This window comes from Agelaius tricolor, unplaced genomic scaffold (assembly GCF_023055355.1).
Source record: "Agelaius tricolor isolate 1412-34295 unplaced genomic scaffold, bAgeTri1.0.p SCAF_10, whole genome shotgun sequence".
In the NCBI taxonomy this organism is placed as follows: domain Eukaryota; kingdom Metazoa; phylum Chordata; class Aves; order Passeriformes; family Icteridae; genus Agelaius; species Agelaius tricolor.
The window spans coordinates 9,043,780-9,060,049 of record NW_027269270.1 but is presented as its reverse complement, the minus strand read 5'-3'; the positions used below and the strand labels follow the sequence as shown (position 1 = coordinate 9,060,049).

Here is a 16,270-nt window from a genome sequence, read left to right as displayed (position 1 = left end):
TGCACACAAAAGAATTTTTGGAGAAAGATCCCTGACAGAAAATTTTCTGCACTGGCCAAGATTAAGTTAATACAAGTACTCAATTTAAAACACAGAAAACATACTGTATATGAGAGATTCTTAGACTGAATGTCAGCTTACATGCTTTGTCTTTCTCCACATCTGCTTGCACTTTTGCTCCTGAAATGTCATTGCAAATCATGCCAAAAAACTTCCAAGAAAAAGAAATAATGAAAAAAAATCCCAACAAACTACAAAATCTCTTATATAAATGGGTCATTAATTTCTGACATAAATTTCCAAATGCATTACCTGCAGCAGGAGATCACTCTCAGTTTCTCATTACATCCTGACCTCAAATACTGACAGGGTGTTTTTTCTAAAGCTGTTACACACATCCAAATGAGACATTTCACTTGCCTTGTAAAATGAAGCATTTCAATAGCATTCAAGGGAATGCTGCAGAGAAGACTTGAAAACTTTTGGCAGAGTTTTACTTCTCTTCCCTACCAAATGAAGCAATTTGTATTAGTCTATGCAGTTTAGGCTACCATGAACCTGAACCAGGGCATCTATGGTGCTGGCACATACTCTGTCCTGCTGACCTTAACTGTAAGCAGCAACGTTACAGGCAGACAGTTACAGAAACGGCCTTTAACCACTGCAGAAAAACATGTCAGAGCTCACCTGACACAGCCTAAGGTATGTGCCTGCTGGCTCAGCCTTTACAGAAGTTTCCTTTCTGTCTCCAAGCAGCAGTGAAACCCCACTGCTGCTGTGTTGAGCTTCCAAAGAATGCCCACCACCTTCCCACTGGTACCAGCATCAGAGGTGTTTGGCCCACAGACACCTTCCAGCCAGCCAGACTCAGGTAAAACTGACAAACGCTCCATTCTATACAACATTATGGATGGGGGGGATTGCCTGCACCTCAAGCATCAAAGAATCACAACAACAACTCTGTGTCTTGCCACTGCTGCAAAAACCAGGCACATTTAATTTTCACACTTTAAAACTCTGTCAGATGCTACCCACTCCTAACAACAACAACAACAAAATAATCTCCTTGCAAATAGAGAGAGAGGAAAAGTAGTCTATGAAAGCATAAGGGTTGCCAGAAAGATAAAATTTGTGAAAATACCCAGTCACAGTACAGTCTATCAGAGTAGAGACTGTGTGTGAGACCTGCTCCACCACTTCTGACATCTGAAAATACAACTTTGGCAAGGGGGATCAGAAAACTCCCCATTAAACAGCACCTAATAATCTGGTGTTGGGAGGATTTCCCATCTCTAGGTTTATGGATGAATGTTTTCCTACACCCCAAAAAAAGGTCTTAGCTCCTCATCTGCCCACTGCAACTGTTTCCTTTTATAAGGAAATACTACCCCAGCAAACCAAGAATTCCAGGTCTAACTGACTTGACCCTTGCCAATGCTTCCCTAATCCCAGTCACTGAGTGAGCTTTGTCTATTAAAAGAGAAACTAGAGTTTACAATTTTGTCACTCAAAGTTTTTCATGAAGCAGAACAACATCAGAATATGAATTTTAATTACTTCCTATTTTTAATTATAGATCATTTTCTCATTTGCAAATAGTTCAGTCAAAATCCCCCAGCTCCTAAAAGCTAGACAGGTATGGGCAGAACAAAGGCATCACAATTTTAGAGAAACTTCAAAAAATAAGAAAAAAAAAAAGCTAAGTACCTGTGCAGGTTTTGGCTGGGATTTAGTTCATTTTCTTCACAGTAGCTCTAACACAGGGGTGTTGTAGATACTGCCAGCATTTCTTATACAGCATTAAGACCTTTTCTGCCTCTCACCCCACCCCAGCAGCGAGGAGCCTGAGGGGCACAAGAAATTGGGAGGGACAGAGCTGGGACAGCTGAGCAAAGGGATATTCCATATCATATGATGTCAGGCTCAGCATACAAAGCTCTGCCACTCAAAGCTCACTCCCATGGGGAGGCAGTGAATGAGCAGCTGTGTGGTGCTTAGTTGCTGGCTGGGATTAAACCATGACAGTATCTAATGAGATTGTAGCTGCCTGTACTATGCTTTCATCTTCTCTATTTCTACCTTCTCTACAGAATTACATCTCATTTTCAAATGAGATTCCTATCCATCCATATATATTATATTACACTGTCTTGCCTGCAGACTTCCACACGCCCTAGGTAAAAGCAAAACCAGTAGAATCAGAGACACATGGTCTCAGCTGCACATTTGACTTTGTTTCTTGTTATAAAGAAATGCTACTAGAGAACTGCACATGAAGCCTGAGATGAACACAATTTTTCTAATGCAGTTTGAAGCTAATATTGTTGCACCAGAAAGACTGAAAAAAACTCTGAGAGTGAGATTCCAAAATTCAAGCATTTCAGAAAGGAATTATTTTGGTTTTCACTCAGATTTTATTTAAATAGAATAAAAAATTAATTAGGTCAAATGGGCAAACATCAGCATGCCACTGTTTGTAAAACTACAAGAAATACCAAGATTCAGACATTTGTCTTCAGTATCTTGAGATTAGCAATGGGTATGATTTTCTATTTGCTGTAGTCACATGTCTAAGACAAACATAATAATTAAATGCATAAACATAACCAGAGTCAGGAGCACCCAGCACACATTAACAAGTATCCTCACAGCTCTCCTTTTAGCCTTTTGTGTCACTAGGAATGAACACACCTAGTAAAAACAACATAAAATGTTATGAATACAGAACTGGTGTTTTCCAGTACTTTCTAATGACTACATGTAGAAGTTTTCTATGCACACCATCATTTGGTATTTCCTGTTTTTTGGAAGTTTTAGATTAGCTACTTCAGACTAGTTAAGCACCCCAGGTAAGTTTCATGACATCTGAGGGCTTCAAAATCCTTTTCTTTAAATGCCTGCATAAACATATGTATGGAAGTGCACAAACATTCCAGAATATTCCTCATCTGCAGTCCTGTTACTGTCCCTGGTCACGCTTGTCTCAATCACAGAATGCAGCTCTTGCCTCTGCATTCTCCCTCCTGCTCAGCTACTGCAGCCAGACTCTCTACTGGTCACCACACTGTGTCTGAAACCCATTGGCTGCAGATCTGAAAACAGGATGCAGGAAATAAAGCATCTCACTGATTCCACATGTAGCTCTGGATTCCTACAGAAAGGAGGCTTATGCTCCCCCATTGTTTATCACCTCCTCCTGAGGATTTCTGAAATGCCTGACTACACAGTCTGAGGAAGAAGCAGATGTCTCAGATCTACAGCTTCGCAGGCTGCTCTCTTGAAAATGGGTAGTAAGGGGTAAAGGTTTGGAAAATGTGCAGTGGCACATCAGGAACTCAGTTATGCTACTTAACACTATAAAGTCCATATCTGAGAGATCACAGACCTATCTGCTAAAAATAAAAATGAGACAAAGGTGAAAGTGGGATATGTGAGGAAGGACAGACCTTAGCACCTGCATCAGTGTCCTTCTGTCTCCTATCCTCCTCAGATTTCTGCCAAGGGCAGGAATGGTTCTAAGCAGGTACCACGGACACACTGTCATGTCCAGTCAGTGTTGCAATAAAATGGTTAGGCATCAGTCATTCTGATAAAATCCATTGCTCTTTGACCTTGTTATGCTCTCCCCTTCCTAAGCAGAGATGGTACCATCCATATAACCCAGGGAGAGCCTGTGCTTCTCCCCTCTTGTCAGCTGACTTGCTTCCCTCTCCCAGTTCCAGTGTATGAGAAGCCAGACCACTGCTTATGTGGGCTGCACAGGCATTTGTGTTTTCACAGAGATGTGGTGTGTGAGGGGTCCTCAGGTCCTCCCTGCACTTGGTGTTGCAGCTCCATTACATGAGAATCCTGCAGAGGAATGCTCTAGCCCTTGACAGGGTCACAATAAGAGTGGGTTAAAAGAAAGGTACTGACTGGCATCTCCCCCAACTCCATTAATATTTCATCCACACAGTTTACAAGTATTCAGTGACATAACCACATCTTTTGATACTGATATCACAAAATATTCTGACTGTATTTTCTATTACCGGTCACCCTTGGTTACAAGCAAGGCTTCAAGCAAACCTTCTTCCTGTACAGCCTTTGAATGCTGGGTCTGTCCTGTCAAAGTGAGGCTCTTCTTTTACACAAGTTTCAGTGTGGCTTCCCCAGAGACTGATGTCACTGCATGAGCTGGTGCTCCCTCATAACAGGTGACTGACACCCTCAAACAGTGAGCACCAGTTACATCTCAGAGACCTGGAGGTGTAACAACCAATTCTACCTCTGTAGAATATAGCTTGGGCTGAAAAGGATCCAAACCAGTAGTTTATATTAAGGTCATTAATGCCATCCTGCATCTGAGCAATGGAGAGCAATTTAAAAAGCACATAAAGGTCAGCTCTGCATTATTTACAGCAACTTACTAGAATGAAGAACAGAGCTGCAGGAGGGAACACATGCAAATCCTGTGTACAGCTATGTTTCCATGTTTCAACAGACAGGTACCAGTGCAAAGTAAATACTCTTTAACTGCTGACATACACACCCACACATATATATACGTGTGTGTGTGTGTACATATATATATATATAGGCAGGCACATAGACATACAAAGAATGCATAAAATGTTTTATGAAATAATCATACTTTTAAGTAAAATAAATTTGAAAATAAACTAAGTACCATTAGTTTTTGAAAAATAGCATTCTAAACACTGAAAAACTTCCCCAAAACACATGTGGAAGTACACCTCTTAAACAAAACCTATAAATTCAAATTCAAGAAAATATCAAATTTCTGGAAAGGAGTCTTGTTGTACAGCAGCAGGCTTTTCCATGAAAGGATATTTTACAGGATAGAAGAGCTATTTCCTAGTGAACATTCAGGGGACTTAGGCACAACTTCTGAAAATTCATCCCATCCTCTTTCCATACTGATTAGGAGCCAAACACTTATTTTCAAGCCAGATCCTTTCTAAAATTGCACAACTTGCCATGTGAAGCAGAGTTGGTAATCTAAAGCCAACATTTTTCCACCTAAATTGATGTACATATCATGTGTTTGAACTCCCTATCCAGCTGGTTTTGTCACCTGAACAACTATCAAATATACTGCTAAAAGTCTGAGTGGTCAGATGCACATATAATTATAAACTGAGGTGACAGCACTTCCTATTGCTCTTCTTTTTGACCCATCCAATTTATACCACCCATCTACCAGAGAAAGGAATGCTCAGCAACACCGACTCTAATCCACATTAAGAAGCTCTAGTGAGCTACAAAAATACCAGAAGGCTGAAACAGTATAAGGCAGAAATTCTCCTAACAATTTTTCATTTCATGGTAGGAAATTATCGACTCATTAATATCTTTGGAATTTTGGAAAAAATTAGGAGTCTTGTTCTAGAAATGTTTATATAAAGAACATGAAACAGCTCAAATAGAAGAGACAGAAAAAACTCATCTCAGCAGCCCAGTGACAAGAGAAAGTCTCTAGCCCACTGAAGATCTAGTGCCTATTCCAAACCTGCCTGCTGCTACACTAGAAGAGTACTTTAACCCCTAGGCCATTCTTAAAAGAAAAGGATTTTCTCTAAATAGTTTTCCTATTTCCCTCAAACATATCTATGAGCCTCCTAGAACCAGGTAAGAGCCAGCAAAGGCATATCCCCACTCCAGAGCTCCAAAGGCAGGAAACCCAGCACCACTGCATAGCTACCACAACTACCCAGTGGCTGCTCAGGATAAAATATCACTTGCTGGCTTCTGATGCTCACCACTTCAGGGACTGCATGCAGGGGCTCCATACCCTCCCCACTCTGCAGGAGAATGTTGCTGGAAGCCTAGAGCCTGTGTTCTGCTGGCTGGCATCCTAAAGGAACATCTGCAGAGCATCACTGTGATTCAGCATAATCTGAATTCCCGGTTTTACTCTGTATATCATACTAGGAGAGCTGAGCCCAATTGACAATAGATGAATTCAGCTACATGGTCAGTAAATGGTTTTCTCTGATAGGCAGGAGGGAGGGATGGGGGTTCTGGAAAAAAAAATCAGACTGAGAAAACTCACTTTCCACAGTAAGACTTGCCAAAATAAACATTAGCCGCTTGCTCTTCCTCAAACGCCTCAAAATATCTTCCTAAACATACAGATAAAGAGCAGTGAAATGGCAAAAACCAATCCACTCCAATTCTACATCTGCATGACCCTCCTGCAAAACAACAGAAGAGGTTAACTTTCAATTTTTACAAACGAGGTATTATCTTCCAAGCTGTTCTTGCCAGGGACTTGAGCTATTAAGCCATTTATGCTGGCTCCTATTTCAGCTCAGAACGGGGTGCCAAGAGACAGCGCCGGCTCATTTGCTTTTGCGGTTGCCCAAATGTGGACTGCTACAAGAGCACAGCATGGGAATGCTAACAGGCAAGGATGGAAAGTGGGAGCACCACTCGCCTCAATCACAGTGTTTGCTCTAAACAGTAAGAGCAGAAGTAAAAAAGCGAATGTTAGGAAGTGCACAAATTCACACTTGTTTTGGACATCATAAATTATCACAAGGACTCAAACTTCCACCAGCAGGCTGGCACAGTACAGTAAATTTTCAGTGTTGGAATAAACCTCAAGTTCAAAGATAATCTGATTTCTGGAGCTATTCTGATTTCAGCCTTCTTTCTATTAAGTATTCAAAGTCCACATCACCTTTCTTTCTTGCTCAGATGTCTCTGAAGAGCCAGTTTACTGTTGTTAGATGTGCAAGGCTGGCTCTCAGCAAATATAATCGTTTGAATTCAAAGAGCTACATGGACTTGAACCAGCTGCTTGCTGGTCCCACAGGAGCCCCTCCAGCTGCAGACAGAGAAGGAGAAGTCAGCAGAGCTGCCTGACCAAGCACACCAGGAAGCACCACAGTCATGATGAATTGGCAAGTTTACAGTGAGTTTGGGGAAAGGAAGCATTTTACCAGAATTCTGAAAGCACTCCCTGAATAAAGGGCTTCTGAAGGGTGCTGATAAGGCCAGGTGCTCAACTGGAGGCATGACAGACCCAAAGAAGCCTTAGTGTGGTGAGACCTCAGGTAAATAACATATATTCAAAGTATAAGTAAGCATACTTTATGAGTCAGTGAGGTTATGTATATGCTTGAAGGTAAACACCTGATTTAAATGTGGCAAAGCAGTCTGAACCTTCCAAAACCAAACACTGATATTAAATGCAGTCTTTCATTTTCTATAACCAAGTCACCTCATATAGCTCCTTTGAAGAAGATGCAAATTTTTCCTTGAACAGTATTTAAATTATTATATATTATATACATATGTACACATACAAAATATATGTACATAAAAGCTCTAACAAATGTTTACAAGTTTCTAGTAAAATCACCTGATATATATCCACAATGAACAGACACAGGCCCAGCATTAGTCCCATATTAACAGTACCTGTAGAGTCAGACACTACAGTTTTCACCACTGACATTTTGATATTCTCAGATTTACAACACATAAGTCTTCCTCTCCTCCCCCACCTTCCTACTGCTGAGGAAAATAATTGATTTTCTAATGTTAACAAAAAGTATTCCTGGAAACAACAACAAAAGCACATAAATAAGTTAACCAATAATTGCTTATTGTTTCATACAGTCCTTCAACGTAATTGCTATTACACATGATAAGCAGCTATTAGAGCATTCACTGGACTTTGAACTGCACTTTTTAGAGGTAAAACCCAAAGGAAACCCATCAGTTTTTTCAACTGAAACCCACACTACCTAGCAACATCAACATTAATTGTAAAAGTACAGTCAATCAATGCAGACTGCATACTGCCAAAAATATGCAAAAGTGCCTTAACCAATCCCCCCTTCCATACCCTCCCCAATAGTCAGGGGACAATCTCAAAACACTTTTCTGTTTCTGATGGTCAACAGCATATGAAGTGCTGCTCACATGCATAAACTGAGGTCCCTGTTTAGACAGGTATATTAAGATTTTGTATTTTTTTTTTTAAATTACAGGTTTTTTAACTTGGAAAGGACAACCCAGAAATAAAGCTAACTAGCTGCAACATATGGACAGCAAATGGAGTAATTTTATCAACAGAATAAAAAGAAGATACTTTATTGAGGAAAAATTTCAAGAAAATAAAAGTATGTATTATTGTAAGGTATTTTTCTCAAAGACAGGTAAGCTCACTTACACTGACACACATTCTAGAGCATCTTTCAGCTCATTTGTTTGTGCCTATTCACTGTAAGTGATCCATCTTTGGCATGCCAGAATCCATGAAATGATAAAATCTGCGGACAAACCTTTACTTTGCATCTGTCCAGAATTTCTGAAGATGAACCTTTAACACAGCTTTGGAGGATAAGATAAAATACTAACTCTCAGTGTGCTGAAGGATGCCAAACCCACTTCACTTGGGCAAACATGGATACCAGCAGGTTTCAGATACTGGATTGGGTTTGTGTGACAATGTTTTGATAGTGGAGGGGTTACAGGCTTGGCTTCTGTGAGAAACTGCCAGAAGTTTCCCTCGTGTCCGATAGAGTCAATGCCAGTCAGCTTCAAGATGCAGCTGCCACTGGCCAAGGTCAATCCCACCAGCAACCATGGCAGTGCCTCTGGAATAACAGTTTAAAAGGGTGGGGGGAAAAAAGCTGTGCAGCAGCAATTGCAGGTGGAGGGAGGACTAAGAAAGAATATGTGAAATGAACAGCTCTGCAGACACAAGATCAGTAGAGAAGGAGAGGCAGGAGGTTCTGCAGGCACCAGAGCAAAGATTCCCCTGCAGCCCGTGGTGGAGCCCATGGTGAGGCATCTGTGCCCCTGTAACCCATGGGGGTCCACAGGGATGCAGAGATCCACTTGCAGACTGTGAAGGACATCACACCAGAGCAAGTTACAGCCTGAAGGAGGCTGTATTCCTGTGGGAAGCCCTCACTGGAACAAGCTCCTGGCCTGTGGACCCTTGGAAAGAGAAGCCCATGCCAGAGCAAGTTTGCTGGTAGCACCTGTGATGCCACAGGGGGCTCATGCTGGAGCAGGCTGTGCCTGAAGGACTGCACCTCATGGGAAGGGACCCTCCCTGGAGCAGTACAGAATCCACACTGGTGCAGTTGGTGAAGAACTGTAGCTCATAAGAAGCCCCCTGTCAGAGAACTTCACATAGGGCTATGTTTCCTGGCAGGGACCCCACACTAGAGCAAGGGAAGAGTGTGGGGAATCCTTCCCCTGAGGAGGAAGGATCAGCAGATGCAATGTGTAATGAACTGACCCAAGTTAAACGTGAGAAGGAGGGAGGGCTGGGGAGAAGGTTTTAAGATTTAGGGTTTTTTTTCTCATTATCTTACTTTTATTGACTGGTAACAAATTAAGCTAATTTATCCAAGTCTAGTCTGTTTTGCCTGTGATGGTAATGGCTGAGTGATCTGTCCCTGTCCTCCTGACTCACGAGTCTTTTGTTATGTTTTCTCTCTCCTACCCAGCTGAGGAGAGGATTGGTGGGCACCTGGTATCCAGCCAGGGTCAATCCACCACAAGCACACAAAAAAGCACACAATGCACACAGCCAGGGTCAATCCACCACAAGCACACACATGTTTTGTATGGGAATCTCAAAACTGCTTTAACTGCTAAGTCTCTCTTCTCATTGCTGTTAATTACAGCAGCACTGCAAGCTCTTATATATTGCACGTAGGTGCTATCAAAAACTCAGTGCTGGTTAACAGAGTTACCACACTGAGCAAGCCAAAGTCTCAGTCTCAGCAAGTCAAACACCCAGTACCTCAACTTGCTCTAATCATCCCGTCAGCAGTAAGAGCTGCCAGACAATAAACTGAGCTAGCTAGGAATTTCCCAATCAAATGGGTTTTGTTGGGGTTTGGTGAAGCTACTTCAGCATAGCCAAAACATTTCTCGAACAACCAGCTAAGCAAGGGTTCCCCAACAGCTAAGTGAAATCCCTGTTAGCCAGCTATCCGTTCCCAAAAAGCCCAAATCACAGCAAAACTTGAGATAAGCAATGTTCAGCTTAACAAAGCAGGAAGTTACTGTGGCTTGTGCAGACACAGAAGAGCTGATCACAGCATTTAATATCAAGTAAAGCACTGTATCAGTCACGCCTCTCCTTCATTATTGTACAGCCTCACCAAGTAAAGGCAGAGGTGACTCCTGAACAGCTAGTCCTTTACAAATTGTCTGACTGTATTTTCATGAAGTCATTCACAAAGTTATCATCTTCATTCATAATGAGCAGTCCTGGCCGTCACTGATACAGATTTCTTACTGTAGACAAAAACACGGTCAGAGCTGCCACAAATTCACATCTCCAATTTAGCCACACACAAAAACAAGCAGGGCTGGCTCTGCAGGCAGCAGACATGCGCTGTGACTGGATTCTGTGGTTAACAGAGCTCTGTCACTGGCATCCACAGAACCAAGGACTTTGGCTGAAGAGAGCTGGATTTATAGTTGCTCAATATTTGGACTTTCCAATAATGGAGGAAAAAAAAGAAAGACTCATGTATGAGACACAATTTACACAGGATGAGATTCAGCTCCATTGGCTCTCTTCCTTAAACATGAAATTTACTTGCCAGTAACACTGACACACTTGCCAAGACCTGAACTTTCTCTATCACTATTTTTCCATGGGTTCTGCTGATTAACTGAGGTCAGACAGTCTAGCCACCTTGCTCACAATCAGAGCATAGCAACAGGGAATGCTTTGGCTCTTTTTAAACTGCCTGAACTGTGCAGTTGGAGAAAAATATAAGAACTCTTTCATCACTTTATCCCCACATACACCTCGCTTTTGGACAGGGCACAAATTACTGCCTTGATCCTCCCTTGTAGCAGAATACACACTCCATCCTAGTGGCCTCAGAGAGCATTTCTTCCTTTACTATCGAAAACAAAGATTTCCATAATTCTTTCGACCTGCTCCAACTGCCTGCTCCATAGAGGGAACAAAAAATGGAAGTTATCACTGGCAAAGAGAAACTACCTGCTCTAATCATGAATCTTTACAGCCGAACTATTTCAAAAGATACTGGAGGGGGGCAATTCTATTTTGTCTTCACTGTGGGCTGACCTTTATGAATATATTCACTCTTCTCTACCATACAAGGAAAGTTTCATTGAAGTCAGTGCTGCAATGTTAAAAAGGCATGAGAAATTGCACAGAACTTTTTATGAAGGCACTGGAGTCTCAGTTTCACTGTGCTTACTGCATGATCAACCAAATCCCATAATGTCATCTCTCTCCTGGAATGCAAGCATTGACTGACAAACCTACTAAGAGGTTTGGAGGTGGCTGCCTTGAACTCTGACATTTAGACTGGTCACACTGCTACCCATTTGTGTATGCTTTGTGATGCTTTTCACTACCCGGAACAAATACTTACCTCTCTTCACATTAACAAGTAGAATAAAGAAGTGCCACCAATAACAAAGCAGGGCAAATACCCTAAAAATAAAGAATCAATTCAAGAACTTCAGAGTCTCCTTTAATCTCAATTATTTTCTCTAAAAAATCTGTGAAAGCTCAACTTACTTTCAGTTTCAGACTTTGATATTGATCAAAGTAATCAGTGAGCTCTAATCTCAATTATCTGATTTTCACTGACAGCAGCATACATAACCAAAAGGTGTTGCAGGGAAGAACAGGAACACATTCACTGATTTTTTTTTTTTCAGAAGTGAACTAAGATTTCATTCCTACTTCAAATCTTTTATTTTTTATTTTTTCCATTTCTTAGGATAAGCCCATAAATCTAATTCCTAATGTTTCAATTTTGAAAGCATTTTATGGGTCCAGTCTCATGATAAATAAGACTCACAAAATTGATTATTTTAGGCACATAAGTATATACTTATACAGACAGCAACAAGACGCACCTATAGGCAATTAGAGAATTACCTATTTCTGACATAGGTCTGATGTTCACATTGGGTAAAATTTCTCCAGAACTGTTCTTGCAGGACAGAGTCAGCTTGAATTTGCAAACACTATTCAGACAAGTACTTAAGAGCTACTGAATTTCCTGAAACAAATTTCGTTACACACTTTTCAGTGAAAAATGAATTTCAGCAAACTCTTAAGAGTCTTTTTGAACTGTTTCAGAAGTGTGCATGATTCTAATGAAAATTTCACATCTGCACGTACAAGAAAACATTTTTAATGAAGAATACACTGTTCTTAAGATGTTACAATAGGATTTTGTTGTTCTGATAATTCCTTTTTCAGTACTACATTAAAAAGTAAAAAAAAAGTAGTATGATTTGGGTTGTGGTGGGTCTGACTGGGATGCAGTTAACTTTCTTCACAGGAGCCCACATGGTGCTGGGTTCTGGCTCTGTGGCTACAGCAGCGCTGACAACACACCAGTGTTTTGCCTATTGCTGAGCTGTGCTTGCACAGTGTCAAGGCCACCTCTGCTTCCCACTACACCCCCACAGCCAGGCTGAGGGTGGGCAAGACACTGGGATGGGACACAGCTGGGACAGCTGACTCAGAGTGACCAGAGGGACATTTCATGTGATGTATCCTCAAGTTCATAAATAAAAATTGGGATAAAGGAACAAAAGGATATTTTTCTTTTCAAGCAAATTTTTTGGCTGTTGTTTGGAGACTGGCTGGGTATCAGTCTGCCATCACCTGGTATGCCCTCTCCCTTGCTCTGCTTGTTTTTCACCCTGAGCCCTTGAGCTTTTCTTCACCTATTAAATGTTTTTTTAACTCAACTCAGGAGTTGTCTTTTATTCTTCCTATTTTCTCCTCCATCCTCCTGTGGAGAGCTGCTGCAGGGAGTGAGTTAGGAACTGTGTAGGTACTTGGCTGCTGGCCAGGGTGAGCCCACCACAGCAAGTCAAATTGAAAACCCATCCCAGATTGGCGTACTCTCTTCTCAGATTCTGATCTAGAACTTGCCCCAGTATTCAGTGTCTACAAAAACTCTATTTCTCTAGATACTTGTAAGGGCACTTTACCTCCATATATCTGAGCTGAGTTGGGATAATCCTCATCCCAACTCTACAGGCTGAGGAAGCATTTGTTATTCTCATTCTACTGAGGGGTAAAGAAGTAGAGGGGACTACAGGAAAAGATTTTCAGAGTTGATAAAAAATTTTGGCCTCACTTGCAGAAAAAATATTTACACACAGCCATCTTTTAGGAGCAACCTGAAGGTTTCTCAGAGCTAAAAAACAATCCCTTTGCAAGTTTAAGATCTTTACTGACCTCCCTATTACTACCCCTTCAAGCACAAGATTCACAAATGTGGACCTCCACTAACAAGCCAGCAGGTTTCCTTATTCTCAGGGCCACAAGGCATCATTCTGGTGTGGAAGACCAAGTGCAGCTGAAAAACCAGCATCTTTCCCAGAAATCACTGCTTCTGAGAAATCCTTGTGCTGTCTAACACTGCTGACAAGGGTGGAGATACTTCCAAGATATCTCGTTCTCTAGGCAGCCCATCTGTTTCTGACAGCTCAACTTCTGGTCAGCAACTGACCCAATGAGTCACTCTGCTTGTACTATACAGAGCTCAGAGCCAGATAAGCAATATTTCATCATGTACTTGGCCACACTTGTGATCAGCAGATGCCTAAGAACCACTTTGAGCACGTATCTTTTTCTTCTTTCCTTTGAGGAAGTCACACAGCTCACCGCTACTGAGTTCAGTATGCTGAATTATTGACTCTATTCAGCCACTCCCTGTGAGCTTTCCACTACCAAAAGCCTTAAAACTTTGCCATGTGGCAATTCTGTGTAAAAAATCTGAAGCAAAAAGGAAATCCTTAAGAAACAGCATAACTACCTCCACCAAAGAAACAGGGTGCCTGAAGTGAATAATGTGCAAATGAAATGACTTCTCCTTCCATCTATTTACCATAATGCCTGAGCATTTCAGAAACTTCCAATACATAATCGTATATTTATCATTCTGACACCCATGCTTAAATGCAAGAGTATTGTTATCTCATGTTATAGATTTAAAATTGAGGAATTAAGTGATTCAGTGAAGATTTCTCAGGAAGCCTTCATAAAGGACACAACCCAGGTGTCCTAAGCTGCAAGGAAACAAGAGAACCTTACAGACATTTGAAAAAAATGGTCATCTCTATTAGAATTACACAGAAGGATGAGGTCCTTAAAACTTTAAATTTGTTAGATTGAGGCTTCGAACAGATTTAGCTTATGATTTTTAACATGCTGGACACATATGAGAAACCATCTCCTTTGGACAAAAAGGCAAAAGGAATTACTTGATATGTTCAAACAAATATTTTCTCCAAAACAAGTGACAAAAACCATGGAGTTTGGACCTCTAAAATTAGGCAATTGCAAAGCTCCCATTTCTCAGTTTTGTAGTACATGTGTATTTAATTTTTTTTTAATTACTACAAAGCTACCCTTTCCCACTACCCTCTGAATGTCACTTTGGACTATACTTGGTGTGATATGACTTCAGAATATCAGTTCAGCAGAACTTTCAGATGCAAACCATGCTACATCTTCACAGTCATACAAACAATTAAAAAGATGAGGAGATGGTGAGGAGAAGCAGTAGGACCATATAGCATAAGCTGATCAGCTAAATGACAGAGAAGAAGAAGACAAAGGAGAGAAATTTATACAGAATAGTGAGCGACAGACTCTGGAGAAAAAACTGCCCCATCCCTGAGAGTGCTCAGGTCCAGGCTGCATGGGGCCCTCAGCAACCTGGTCTAGTGTAAGGTGTCCCTGGCCACGGCAGGAGGGTGAGAACAAGAGGATCTTTAAGGTCCCTCCCTACCCAAGCCACTCTATGATTTCCATATGATTAAAGTTCCAAGATGTTCAAACAGACTGCACTGCTCTGGTGAAAGCAGCCCCCAAAGTTCTTGGCTTCTTGTTCTTGCACTGACAGACCTGTAAGTAAAGAAACTTCTTATCTGAATGATCAGCAAAGAGATAAAAAGTATCTTACCACTGCAAATTACTCCAGTTTCTGGTCCTATTTTTCTGTCTTCTCCAAAAGACTGTTATCACCTGCAAAAATAGCTGAAGTTAAAAAAAACCAAACAAACAAGTACTTAATTTTTTCTTAATTTGCTTTACTGTCTTCTTACAGTAGACTTTTGTGAAAAAAAACCATCCCTCATTCCTTTACTGCTGTGGTCAACACGTGAGGGTGCCCTTACCTGTTTTACAGGGCTTATCTTTTCTAAGGGCCTATCTTCACTGCCATGAAAGCTCAGGCAATCACCTAAGCTTTGTTGTTAGTCCCATTCCTGACCACACATACAATTCTCCCCTGAAACAAACCCATTTTTAAAGCACGTATTTTAAGCTCAAACTAGCCAGCACATGGGATATGCAGAAAGATAAACTTAAGCAATGAAAATTATTTTATCATTAATGCAAGAGAGCTGTAGGTGCAAGTTACAGTAACATAGCAGCTACTAATTCAACCCCTATGAGCAGCACTAGTGCAGTTTCACTGTGGTCATTCTCCAGAAACAACATTATCATCTCAAGAATACTAACTCAGATGAAACAAAGGGAAACCCAAAGGGTGACACCAGCACTCTGTTCACAATACAAGGTCTTTGCTGATTTACATATAAATTTCAGAGGAATTGTCCCCAAAGTTAAAGACACACAACCACATGGAAAACTGAGGCCATTCACATCCATTCACAGATGAATGGAAACTGGTCTCCCAATTTCATCAGTGCAGGGAAATAGTTAAGTTTTGTATTCTCTTGTGTAGTTGTGAGGACAAGGCAGTCATGGTCTATGGCTTACCATGCATGCCAGATAGAAATTATTCCTCTTTGGCAGCTATTAAGTGAGTTGCACACTGGTCCTTGTTTGCTTTGGAATAAGATCTGTTTAGCAGTCCCTCAGCTAATCCTAAAAGAATATTGCAATGTTTCTGAACATCCTGATTGCTGAAATCAGCCTCTACTAAGCCACTATGACTGGACTGTCTTTACAGACAATTTTTTCCTTCTGTACTACAAAATACTACCTCTGTGTACAGACTAGAAATGTGTGACTGCTGTCATATTTAATTCATTTTATCCTTATTGAAACTACATATTTTGCCAAGGCTAAAACAAGTTTTAGACTGCAAAAGTCCTGTCAGCATCACAGGTTTTAGTTTAAAGCAAGGCAGAAAGCTCTTAATTGCTTCTGCATCCAAAACAGCCAGATGTTCCCTGAAGCACTTCACCTGGCAAAGGCTCCCACAACAAAGACTCTCTCAGCTTATGTCCCAAAGTCCATTAC

At 41.1% G+C, this 16,270-nt stretch overlaps 1 protein-coding gene across 4 annotated transcripts in view; it reads right to left on the bottom strand.

Moving 5' to 3' along the window:
- SPATS2L (spermatogenesis associated serine rich 2 like) overlaps nt 1–16,270 on the bottom strand; it is a 138,260-nt gene that overhangs the window by 43,232 nt on the left and 78,758 nt on the right. For 3 of the 4 annotated variants that reach the window (XM_071434593.1, XM_071434591.1, XM_071434592.1), the window contains exon 2: nt 14,964–15,025. The exons of the other annotated variant lie outside the window; for it this stretch is intronic. The gene's annotated coding sequence lies outside the window, so the exon portion shown is untranslated. The remainder of the gene's footprint in view (nt 1–14,963; nt 15,026–16,270) is intronic. 4 annotated transcript variants of the gene reach the window in all.